The following is a 13,591-nucleotide window of genomic DNA, read 5'->3' on the forward strand; positions in this document are numbered from 1 at the left end:
GGCTGCTTGAATATCTTCTTTGGTGAAGTGCCTGTTCATTTCCTTTGCCCATTTTTTAATAGGATTATTTGTCTTTTTGTTGTAGAGGTGTTGGATTTTTTTGTAGATTTTAGAGATTAGACCTTTGTCTGACTTGTAATGCTGATGTTTTCTTTGTTCCTCTTCCTCTCCTGTGCTGAATTCCTTCCTTTTGTGGATTTTTTTTTCATTTCTTTTGTTTTTGTAGGTTTTGTTTTTATGTTTTTCTTCTTTATTTTGATGAGTAGGTTTGTTAACTTTATTTGTGGTTACCTTGAAATTTACCCTTTTCTTCCTAGGTTTGAACCAGTTTTTTATTACTTGGTATCGCCTTGCCTTCCTCTCCATTAGAAGGTTCTATACCTACACCGTTTATTCCCTCTTTTATTGTTCTGATGCTGTTGTCATTTACAGATTAACCTCTCTGGTTCCCTGTTATAAATCTTTTGGTTTTGGATAGTCCTTGAGAGTTCATTTCCTAGTTTGGTATCTGGCTGGTACAATCCTGTGTCCTAGATTCAGCTTGTGGTCTGATGCTGTTTGTCCTCAGATCAAAGGACTCCCTTTAATAATTCTTGTTAAGTTTGGTTTGGTTTTTACATAGTCTCTTAATTTCTGTTTATCTGGAAATGACCTAATTTCACCATCATATTTGAACAAGAGTTTTGCAGGATATATTATTCTTGGCTGGCAGTTTTTTTTCTTTCAAGGTTTTATATACGTCATCCCATTGCCTTCTTGCCTGCATGGTTTCTGCCAAATAATCTGAGCTTAGTCTTATTGTTTCTCCTCTGTATGTGACTTTTGGTTTTCCCTTGGAAGCTTTTAAGACCCCAAACCAAAAAAACCCCATTGCCATCGAGTCAATTCTGACTCAGAGCAACCCTAGGCACTATTAAATAGCTGATTTTTTTGGAAAAAGATCACCAGGCCTTTCTTCCAAGGAATCTCTGGGTGGACTGGAACCAATAACCTTTTGGTTAACAGTAAGCACGTTAACTGTTTGCACCACCCAGGAGCAACAGATATAACTTTAGACTATAGCATGCAAACCAGGACATAGGTCCACCCTATACAGGAACATCAGCATTTGGATGTCTGCCACACAGAGGACACCAGCAGCCAATCATGTTATCCAGAGAAACAGTAACTATGAATAAGAAGAGGCTAAACCTCATCTAGTTAGGTAGACATGTACACATGTCAAAGGAGAGGGAAGCAACAGATAGTTCAAGAGTGTCTCCCCCCACCTTCCATTCTAAAGTGCCTTGAACCAGAAGTCTAGTCTGCATTGAGGGAGAGGACTCTGTTTTAAGATTATCAGGTTAATCAGTTATATAATTAAAGTTTAATACTCACCTGGACTCAGTTTCATGAACACAAATGATTTAAAATTTTGAGCTTTGCCCCAAAATAGAAAGGGCAATTCAATTTACTGAAACCAGTGAAAGAGAAAAATAAAGCCAGTTCATCTTAATAACACAGTAAGTTGAGGCTCCTAACAGATCACTTAGAAGTGGAAAATAGTGTGAAGAGAGAAATGGAGTAGGCTTCTTGAGAAGAACGGGGTCTCATAGGCAGCTGGTAATAAAAAATATATAGTAAAATAAATTTGAGTTGCTGTGCATCTTTCTTCAGCAGTGACCAAGTACTTAATGAACAACTCACAGTTACCAAATAAATAGGTGAACCCCAGGAGTGAAAAAAAGGTTAAGTTGCCACCAATTACTTCATATTTGTGTATACATTTATGTATTTTGTATTGGAAAAATACGCATGGAAAATATATAATAAAATCTTATACTCTTAACACATCTATATGAAATATATATGTATAAAACATATATACACAAATCAGTAATTTCATAATCACTTTATGAAATACTGTAACACACATTTTTCAGATTATTAAACTTTCTTCTGCAATATTATTTTCAACTAATACATACTATGAGGGTCACCATGAATTTGAATCGAAACTAGATGGCAACTAGTTTGGAGTTTTTTTTGTTTTGTTTTTTTAAACTATTATATGAATAAGGCGTCTCTGGGTGGCTCAAACGGTTACATCCTTGACTCCTAGCTGAAAGGAAGGTGGTTCGAACCCACCCAGAGGAGTCTCAAAACACAGGCCTGAAGATCTGCTTCCAAAAGGTCACAGCCTTGAAGCCCTACTCTGTACACGTGGGGTCGCCATGAATCGGAACTGACTGGACGGCAGCAATAACGACGACAACCAAATTGTACCAATAAGGTCCCCAGGTAGTACAAATAGTATGCACTAGGCTGCTAATATACAGGTTGTGGGTCAAATCCACCAGTGATACCCTTGAAGAGAAGGCCTGGCGATCTGCTTCTATTAAGATTACCGCCAAGAAAGTCCTATGGAGCAGTTCTACTTTGTAACACCTGGGGTCGCAATGAGTCAGAATCAACTCAACAGCAAAGAACAACAACATTGTATGAATATACGCTAATATATTCAACCAACTGTCTATTCTCAGATATGAAAGTTCTTTCTAATTTTCCTTATTATATGTGATGTAACAATGGATATTCTTGTAGATACACATTTCTCTGTTTTTATTTTAGAACTGTGCTTACTTTGTGACAAGGTACTTACACCTTTAAGGGTTCAAACACTAACAGCCAAAAAAAAGCGCCAAGCCTTATCCTCCTCAATGCTCAGTTAACAAACAATAATTATTCTAATTAAGAACCACAGTGACTAAAGAAGTCCTCATCTGAGCTTTAACAAAAACCTGTTGCCCTTGAGTACAACTCACGGAGACCCTATAGGACAGAGTAGAACTGCCCCATGGGGTTTCCAAGGAGCAGCTGGTAGATTTGAACTGCTGACTTTTTGGTTACCAGCCGTATCACTTAACCACTGCACTACCAGGGCTCCATTTCATGATTAGAGGGATGCAAATGGGGTCACTACAAGTCAGAATCAACTTGATGGCACATAACAACAACAAAATCTTTCATCTAATATTAAAACATTTGCAAATCTGTGTTTGGGTGGCTCTCCGGAAGAATACTCAGGAAAATCCTGAAGAACCTGGAAAATTTTAGGTACTGTTTTGAAAGCTGAACATAAGAAAATGACCGTAATCAATAGATCTAACATCTGATTTTTGCTAACTTTGCCATTGAAGTCCCTACACTCTCTAGTAATACGGGGAAAATATTAAACGATGCAGGAAGCATCAAAAGAAGATGGAAGGAATACAGAGTCATTATACCAAAAAGAATTGGTCGACATTCAACCATTTCAGGAGGTACCATACGATCAGGAACCGATGGTACTGAAGGAAAAAGTCCAAGCTACACTGAAGGCATTGGCGAAAAACAAGACTCCAGGAATTGACGGAATATCAACTGAGATGTTTCAACAAATGGATGCAACGCTGGAAGTGCTCACTCATCTATGCCTAGAAGTCCGGAAGACAGCTACCTGGTCAACCGACTGGAAGAGATCCATATTTATGCCTATTCCTAAGAACGGTGATCTAACAGAATGTGGAAATTATTGAACAATATCATTAATATCACATGCAAGTAAAATTTTGCTGCATCCAAAAGTGACTGCAGCAGTGGACAGGGAACTGCCAGAAGTTCAGGCTGGATTCAGAAGAGGATGTGGAACCAGGGATATCGTTCCTGATGTCAGATGGATCCTGGCTGAAAACATAGAATACCAGAAAGATGTTTACCTGTGTTTTATTGACTATGCAAAGGCATTCGATTGTGTGGATCATAACAAATTATGGATAACATTGTGAAGAATGGGAATTCCAGAACACTTAACTGTGCTCATGAGGAATCTGTACATAGATCAAGAGGCCGTCATTCAAACAGAACAAGGGGATACTGCATGGTTTAGAGTCAGGAAAGGTATGCATCATCGTTGTATCCCTTCACCATATCTACTCAATCTGTATGCTTAGCAAATAATCCGAGAAGCTGGACTATATGAAGAAGAATGGGGCATCAGGATTGGAGGAAGACCAATTAACAACTTGCATTATGCGGATGACACAACCTTGCTTGCTGAAAGTGAAGACGACTTGAAGCACTTACTGATGAAGATCAAAGATCACAGCCTTCAGTATGGATTACACCTCAAAATAAAGAAAACAGAAATCCTCACAATTGGACCAATAAACAACATCATGATAAACGGAGAAACAATTGAAGTTGTCAAGGATTTCATTTTACTTGGATCCACACTCAACACTCATAGAAGCAGCAGTCAAGAAATCAGAAGACACATTGCACTGGTCAAATCTGCTGCAAAAGACCTCTTTGAAGTGTTGAAAAGCAAAGATGTCACCTTGAAGACTAAAGTGCTCCTGACACAAGCCATGGTGTTTTCAATTGCCTCATATGCATGTGAAAGCTGGATGGTAAATAAGGAAGACCAAAGAAGAACTGACACCTTTGCATCGTGATGTTGATGTAGAATATTAAATATACCATGGACTGCCAAAAGAATGAACAAATCTGTCCTGGAAGAAGTATGACCAGAATGCTCCCTGGAAGCAAGAATGGGGAGACTATGTCTCACATACTTTGGACATGTTGTCAGGAGGGATCAGTCCCTAGAGAAGGACATCATGCTTGGTAAAGTAGAGTGTCAGGGAAAAAGAGGAAGACCCTCAATGAGATAGATTGACACAGTGGTTGCAACAATGGGCTTAAGCATAATAACGATTGTGGGGATGGCACAGGATCAGGCAGTATTTTGTTCTGTTGTACATAGGGTTGCTATGAATCGGAACCGACTGGATGGCACCTAACAATAACAACATGTATATACATATCTACATACAGTCCTGATTCTGTCCGTTGATAAGAATTTCAAATTTCGAGTTCTGAGTGGTTAATTTTATAAATAATCTACATTCTTTTCTGATTATAAATGTAATTTCTACAAGAACCATGTTTTATGGGACAAGTTGTTATTAAAGGGGAGAAAGAGCTATATTTTGTAGTTAACAAATTAAGTTAACTTATCAACCCCACTTTTCCTTTAAAAAAATTGAAAATGTAAAGAGTAGTGATTTTTTATTTTAAGCGTATTCAAATTTATTTTATGTATGTGAATATTCTAATGTTTGCCTTTGTGCTTCCTCTATGTGCTTAAAAGATTAGAAAGTTAATACCCACCCAAAAATCTTAGGCGATGTCAGTTCGTTTTTTCTCTGATGCTTTTTCTATCATCACATACAGATATTTTTTATTTTGATGAAAGATGCATAGTGTTAAAAACACTGCTTCTACTCAAAATATTGATAGTTTTCTAGTTCTATTAATTAAACAACCACCTTTGAATTATAGTATAGAAAAAAAAACACAAAACATTGCTGTTGAGTTGATTCCGATTCATAGTGACCCTATAGGACAGAGCAGAACTGCCCTATAGGACTTCCAAGGAGTGACTGGTGGATTCAAACTGCTGATCTTTTGGTTAGCAGCCAAACTCTTAACCACTGTCCCACCAGGGCTCTGCTGCTCCCCAATAAAGGTACAATTATAGTTTTCTTTTTTTTGGTTTTAATATTTAACATAAATTTCATAACTAATCTTTTTCCTTTTACATATAAAAAAAGAATTGAAAAGTTTATAAATGTATGCAACTAAATATCAAAATATAATGTGCTATTGGAGGAACTTCTATACAACTATAAAATGAGCTGTACAATTTACATTAAATAATACAGGCAAAAACAAACATAATTGCACCTTTATTGTGATGAAACAATTTAATAAAAATGAGACAAAGCAAGAAAGAGAAACCAGATGGGGAGCAGTAGAGGAAAGCTGACTTTGGATGACAATTTTCCCTCTCATTTCTATTTCTGTTAATGTCCAAACCAAAACAATTTGCAGAAAAGCAAAAGAGAGATGATACTCAAAGATAATGAACAGAGGTCATGGGGATGAGCATGTGATGGATTTCTACCCTCCCAAATCAATGAATCATCAAGGATGTGCAATGGAAAGAGAAAAAGTTATCTGACCGAGGTAGATATTCAGGCAACAAATACCTGAGCCATTTTGTTCCTAGATGCTGTTGATTTTTAAGTCATGGGAAGTCAGCATTCCGAATCCTTAGCTACTCAGGTTCTATTACCTGTTCAATTATGTATTTGTAATCCCTCATCATTTTTGAATAAAACAATACCACTATTTCAAAGCCTTTATTATTAAATTTTAAATATTGCTTTTCAAATTGGCAAAAACTAAGAGGAGTGACAACATACAGGAATGTGGAGAAAAGCTGTCAAGAACCATGAGGAAAGATATACCTTTATAAACTGCTGTAGAAAATGCATTCTGCTATAACACATTTGGAAAGAAATACGACAATATTGAAAAATACACACATCTTCTTAACCAAATTCCTATTCTGGGAAAGCAATGCCTCTGAAATAAAAGCACTAATAAGTGGACCAGGTTATTTATTAAAAAAGAAAACAAACTTGTTGCTGTTGAGTCAATTTGGACTCATAGTGACCCGATAGGACAGAGTAGAACTCCCCATAGGGATTCCAAGGAGATCCGAACTGCCGACTTCTTGGTGAGCAGCCAAGCTCTTAACCGCTGCACCACCAGGGCTCCATTAGGTTATTTTTAGCAACACTAATTTTAATGGCAAAAATGGTTAAATAAATTGTGATAATTCCATACCATACAATATTATACTGATATTTAAAATGTTAGATGTGTATCAGTTGATTTGGAGAGGCCTCCAAAATGTACTGCCAATTGATTAAAATAAAAAATATCCAGAGTTTATAATATACAATGATTAAAAACCCATGTGTGCATGTGTGTGTATAATTCGAAGTAGATAAAAATGTGGAATGAGAAACAACTTTGTAAAGAGAAGAGGAGGCCAGTTTACTTCGCTATGGCTTCTACAAGCAGTGTGGGAGAGAACCTGGGACAGTCTCCTTCCAGAGTCTCAAAGGGAAAGCTGGCCTTGCTGTTCGCCTTAATCTCTGAACATGTTTCCTGTCTCCAAAATTTCACTGAAGGGAAAGAGGAGATTGTAACACGTAACTGACCACCTGCTTCTCCTCCCCTTTTTCGCTTCGTCCTTTCTCTTTTAGCCTGTTTATGATCAAGCTCTATAATCCTACCTAGGAAATAAGTCAATCTTTTCATCTTCCTGCAATTTTATTTTCAACATCAAAGCTGAATTTTAATACTTTTTTTTCCTTTGTATTACTATTGTAGCTGTCATATTACTACCTCACCACACTACCAAGGCAGAGATGGATAGCTCATTTTGTCTACAGACAAGATCATGTGCATAAAATATTAAAGAAAAAAAGTATGTTACTGTGTCTAAAATAATATTAATCTTGTTAAATATGAAAGGACTTAGAAAATGCTCATTTCATACTTTTTATCCCATAGATTTTTGTAATCAGATCAACAGACTTTGGGGTGTATTATAAACAATACTTGGGGGAATATTGACATATTGGATGAACTTATGAATATTAAATCCCTGATTTTACAAAGATCAGTTAAAGCAAACTTTACATTGACATCCACATAGACTCAATCCAAGCTTAAGCATAGCAGTTGATAAGTTCCCAAGAAGGTTTATCTTTACAAAATTTAGAATGGATTATCATTTGTCATTTAACAGTTGTGTGGCCTTAGGCAGATTATTTAACCTCTTTGGGATTTTGCCTCATTTGTAATACTGGCAAAATAATAGTGCCTAACTCAATTTTTGAGGCAAGGATTAAGTAACTTACATTTAAATATTTAGAAATAGACACATGCAGAAATATTAAATATGACTATTATCATCATCACTAGCGTGATCATCTATGAAAAAAAGCATCAGTACAGATAATGAAAGTTTGGAATTACAGATTATGAGAACTATAACGGATTTTCAAAACCACCTAGGTCAATTGTATATAGCTTCTGTAATAAGTACAAAAACAGAAGGTATACACTTTAGCAAGGGACAGAGATTGTATAAATGGGGTAGAGTGGTTAACCAAGGAGCTTAGACTCTTCCCCATGGTTATCATGATGCCCTCGGCTTGGTCTGTTTCCCTCTGTTATCAATGTTGCTATCAATGCATGTTGGATCCATAAGGGAGGTTCCCACTTTAATTCTATGATCTTTGATAAGGCCCTGGCCTCACCTTAGCACTGTGAGGTCAAGTTAACAGTTTCTTTTTATAAAACATTTGTATTGCTTTCTAATCATATATGTTAGGGGAGAAATATTAGAAAGTAAGATCAGCAAAAAGAACATCCATAACTGCATAACCAGTATGGACTTTTCTGTATACTTTTCATCTTTCCTTTAACTTATAAATATGTATTTTTTGTTACAAAGTATCAAAACATTGTTTCTCTTTTCATTATGTAACTATTCAAACATATTCAAAAGCAGACACAATCCTTTAATGAGCCCTCATGTACTCTGCATTTTCACATCCTGTTTCACCTATTCACTACTCACGCTACTACTACTGTGAACGCCATTTTGAGTATTTTAAAACAAACCAAAGACAGTATTCCATTTCATCCATAAAATCTATAATATTTTTTTTAATCAATAAGAACTTTCTCAATAACCATCAAGCCCTTAAGAAACCTAACAAAATTAATAATTCCTTAATATCACCTAATACTCAGTTCATATTAATATATTCCCATTTACTTTGTTCAAACCTATATCCAGACAAGGTTCACACATTTATTTCATTATGCCTGTAAAGACACTTGTTCTATAACAGTCACTCTTCCTTTCAATTTGTTGAAAAAACTGGTAATTTGTTCAGCAAAATTTACTAGTTTTTTGAATATGTGAATTTATTATGAATATATTTTCACCTCACCATATAATTATGATAATTTTTATGGTTGCATTGCGTGAAACTTGTATAAAATATTGACAGATGAATGAGAGAACAAAAGAGAAATAAGCCAAAGAAGAGTAAAATAACTTGGCTTATAATGTACATGCTTCTTATCTTTCTGTTGTTCTTTTTTAACACACCTAGTACCGTTAAATTTCACCCTGTTATTGAGATCGAAATTCTGAAGCAAAGAAAGACAGAGACAGAACATGGAGGGAGGGAAGGAGAGAGGAAAGAAAAGAAAGAAGGAAGGAAGGAAGGAAGAAAGAAAGGAAGGTAGTCTATCTGGTACGTTTTACTCAGACTTGGATGCTTAATCCTAACACTCAGGTCTTATTTCTACATGGAAGTCACCACAGCGACACCTGCCATTCAGAAAAAGCCTTCTAAACATTCGAATCCTCACATGAATAAGGACAAGAAGAACTTACTCCTATGTGCGAATGCAGAAGCATATGATAATAGCCTGGGTAGGCATTTCTCTGATTTATTAACATTGCGAATGATCTTACTCTTCAAGTGAGATATTAAATCATTTAATAAAGATGTCCTTCTGTAAGCAGGTTACTGTTTTATTAACAACATAACCGGGTATGATTTGCAAATATTTAAAAACTGGTACAGTGTGTGCAGCATCCAAGTGAATGGGTCAGTCTTATGCTAACTGAGTGTCAGTCTTAATCATAACTAAATATATTTTGACCATATCATTTTAACAACAAAAAAAATACATTCACCAATAGTACCATCAGTACCTCCATACAATCCCTTTCTTTCATTTTATAGATGAAAAAACTTAGATTCAGAATCTTTGTATTACTTACTCCAGTTACGCTGTTATAGCTCTAACACTGGTTCCCTGATAATCTTGATAAAAATATTCCATTTCAGAAGAATATGGCATTTTGGTGAGTATATTTATAATTACAAAGAGAACTTTAATCTATGAGCAAGAATGCAATAGAGAACAAAAATAACGTAAGCAGAAGTCTTTTCTTTGCCCATATATAAAGGGAGGTACAGAGTTTGGGAGTAGGTGATATTTAATGTTTTCCTCAGGCCTAGGGATCTAAGACTGATTAGTTCTTTCAAAGAATGCTAATTAAGGTAAACTAGCAGAAGTCTTTCCTGGATGCTTACAAAATGATTACAGTTGGTTAGTGTATCCCTTTGTCAATCACTTGTTAACATTTATTTATTGGTATGGAAGCAGTAATTCCCCTGTTGAATCCAAGGTGTACAAAATGTTCAAGATCTTATTGCTCTGGCCAAGGTGCTGAAATCAGCCCCTGACATTGCATTCCAATGGCCAAGAGGCATAAGAAAGTGGTAATGGTTTAAAATTGTACTTCAACATAATATCCAAAAGAAGTAGATAGCATGGTACTAAATAATTCTCAACATTCCTCCCTCTCAAAACAGTAGACAATTGTAACCAAAATGATAGCTGAAGCTACAGATTAAAACTATGCCCATTTAAAAATATTGAATGTCTAGAAAACAAACCAACTTAAAGGACACATTTGAGAGAATGTAACATAAACATACACACACACAGAAATTGCAGATAAATGTTTTCAAGATACAAGTTAGAATTACTCTAATTCTAAAGTCATTATTAAATACAGAGGTTATGTAAATTTATGAAAATAGATTGCATTGTATTTTTCCTACTTTCATCATGAAATTTAAGCATCAAATTTAGGCAAGAGGCAGGTATCCACTTCCGTGTCAATGTCTCTGCTCTACTTTGAATTGTCCTTCTCTCAAATTCTGCTGAAATCTTCCATCTCTAAAGGCTCCCCTCAAACACCAGCTTTTCCATTCTTTACGTGACTTACCATCTAAGTGCCATTAAATGCATTTGACACATATATCTTAAGGGAGACATAACAGTTCGCTGGCTGGTCATTCAGCTGTTACGTTGTCAACATCCATCTGTACCTCATTCACTCAGTAAAAATTACTTAGCAACTACCATGTACCAGGCTATGCTTTAAGGGCAAAAGGAAAACCAAGGAGGTCTTGGGAAAGAAGAGTTTCAGTGCAGTCAGTGGCACAGAGGCATCATATGCTGACCATGCTACCTGCTTCTAATCTAAATTTCTAAACTAACAGCTATTTTTTCCCAGAAAACATGTTTTTCTTCAGTAGTCAAAACCAGGATGTGAAACCATATGCCCCAAGGGGTCTTAACCTAGTGACCATCTGCACCCCTCAAAATAAACATTCTCAGGATGAGTGCTGTCTGGGTGCTGTTGCCAACGAGATTTTTTGCAAGACAGACAAAGAAAATACATCTTTTGACCATGATGTAAGCCTCCTGTGAAGCTATCTGTAATCACTACCTATACTATGAATAATCAGTAACCAGTCAGAGTGTGATTATTACAATATTCATCGATTTTCCTGTCATTGCCCTCCCTATAGTTTGGTTCCTCTTTTTACCCCATAAGAATACTTGTATAACGAAACTGCCCCAGGTCTACCTGGTTCCATTTTCAATGGGCTATATAGATCCCCCATTGCAATTGTTTTAAATCCTTAACAAACCTCTCTGTTTTAACTTGAAACAAGGTCCAAGTTTTTCTCTCAACGAGAAATATGGGGGATAAGACAACTAAACATATGAATAATATATATAGGTTAAAATTCCAGAAAAGAATAAATGCTAGAAGCATGGAGATTAAATATGTAAAGGGGTTACTTATAGCTTGGGAGAGGTAGTTGTTGGAAAAGTAGGAATAATAAGGACTGAGGAGATGGCATTGGGCCCTGCAAGAGGTTCAAATTCTGATTAGAGGAAATTAAAATAAATTTTAAGAGGAAAGGAAATAGTAACAGAAAAATCATGCAGGAAAAAGTTAAGGTGCATGAATGAAAGAAATGGTAAATGAAACTGGGAAATTAGGTGGTAACAAAGTACAGAGAGCCTTCTAGTCAACCAAAAAAAAAAAAATTTTTTTTACTGGGTTTAAGCTTGTTCTTTAGAAAATAGCGGTGCATGCAGGTGGATTATCCACTCATCATTATATTTTAAGTAAAGATGGCAATAAATACAGGGAGCAATGAAGAGAAAGTACAACAATAAGGAATTTTGTGAATACCCTTGTATTGACAGTAATAATAGGAAAATCAGAAAGAATGGCATTTCCTTGTTAACAACTCCTGCTCTAATACACTTCAAGTCCTACAAAGAGAACACCTGATTGTTAATGAATTATAATCATAATATTCAAATAAACAATGAAAATACAAATCTGTCATGGTAGCTATTCAAAAGTTTTTCATTCAACAAGTACTATGTGGCACAAATGGTTTGAAGGCCTGGAGATCTTATTTCATTAAGATTACAGCCAAGAAAACCCTACTAAGCCATTCTACTCTAACACGTAGTCCTCATGAGTCAAAATCATCTGGACAGCAACTAACAACAACAATACGAGATACTCAATGTGTGCAATTTAGGAAGTAAATATGTCCATGATGCATCCCCCTTGTCCTCAAGGATCTTATATCTTAGTTTTGGACATAGGCATGCAAACAGATAAATTACACTATCTCTCCATATAGTAACATAGAGGAGAAAATATACTGAGAAGATATTAGGCAGTGGGATGCAGACAAAGCAATACAATGAGAGTCTGGATGTCTGAGTTCTAATTCTAATCTGTCCCTTATAATCTGTGTGACCTTGTGTCCTAAATCAGACTCTTTAGGAAACAGATTATGTTACAGAAATTTGCATGTAGGATATTTTCATAGGAGTGCTCTCAAGACCACCACTATGAGCAAGTTTGGGAAGAGTGAAAAATTGAACAGTGAGGCCATCACAACAAAGCCCTTAGTCAAACCCATGTAACGTTTATGGGATTAGATGGCCAAGTCTTTCCCCCATGGAGCCACTAGTTAGTAGTTGCGCACTTAACCGTTGAGCCACTAGGGCTCCCAGTGCAACACTTGTAACACTCTATAAATGTGTTCCTTGTGCCGCTTAGATCCACTTGTCTCAGAAGTAAATTCATCCCATCTGGGAACAGCTGCTACAATATTCTAATTGATTTTTGGTCTTTCTGCCTCAAGAAATTTACAAGAAGCATTTTAATACTGAAAACCACAGTCCCCATGTGGTTGTTCATCTTGAGACTGCAATTGGTACTCATGACATCTCGTCTACTACCCACTCTAGATGCATCTAAACTTCTGCTAGCACCACTGCTTGTATAGGTGGCTTCCCTTGTGGTGAGCAAGACTATCATCCCTATGTGGTCTGGTGCCATGATCTACTCAGGTTGTGGCTGATGTACTTGTCCATTTGCCATAAAATTGAGCAAGAGAGTACCAAGAGTTGCTCCTGTGGGTCAAATGGGTGACAAGAATTTCCTCCTTACCAACTCCGTAGTAGTGCAAAATCCTCTTGATGATGACGATCAATTACTCACACTAGTTGTCATGGATTGAATTGTGTCCCCCAAAAAATGTGTGTAGCAACTTGGCTAGGTCATGATTCCTAGTATTGTATGATTGTGTTATCTGATGCGATTTCCTTACGTGTTGTAAACTCTACCACTATGATGAGATTATATGTGATCTCCTCATGTGTTATAAATTCTATCACGGTGATGAGGTTATACTGATGAGGTTGACAAGATCAGTGTCTTAAT

This window comes from Trichechus manatus, unplaced genomic scaffold (genome assembly GCF_000243295.1).
Source record: "Trichechus manatus latirostris isolate Lorelei unplaced genomic scaffold, TriManLat1.0 scaffold00092, whole genome shotgun sequence".
Classification (NCBI taxonomy): Eukaryota; Metazoa; Chordata; class Mammalia; order Sirenia; family Trichechidae; genus Trichechus; species Trichechus manatus.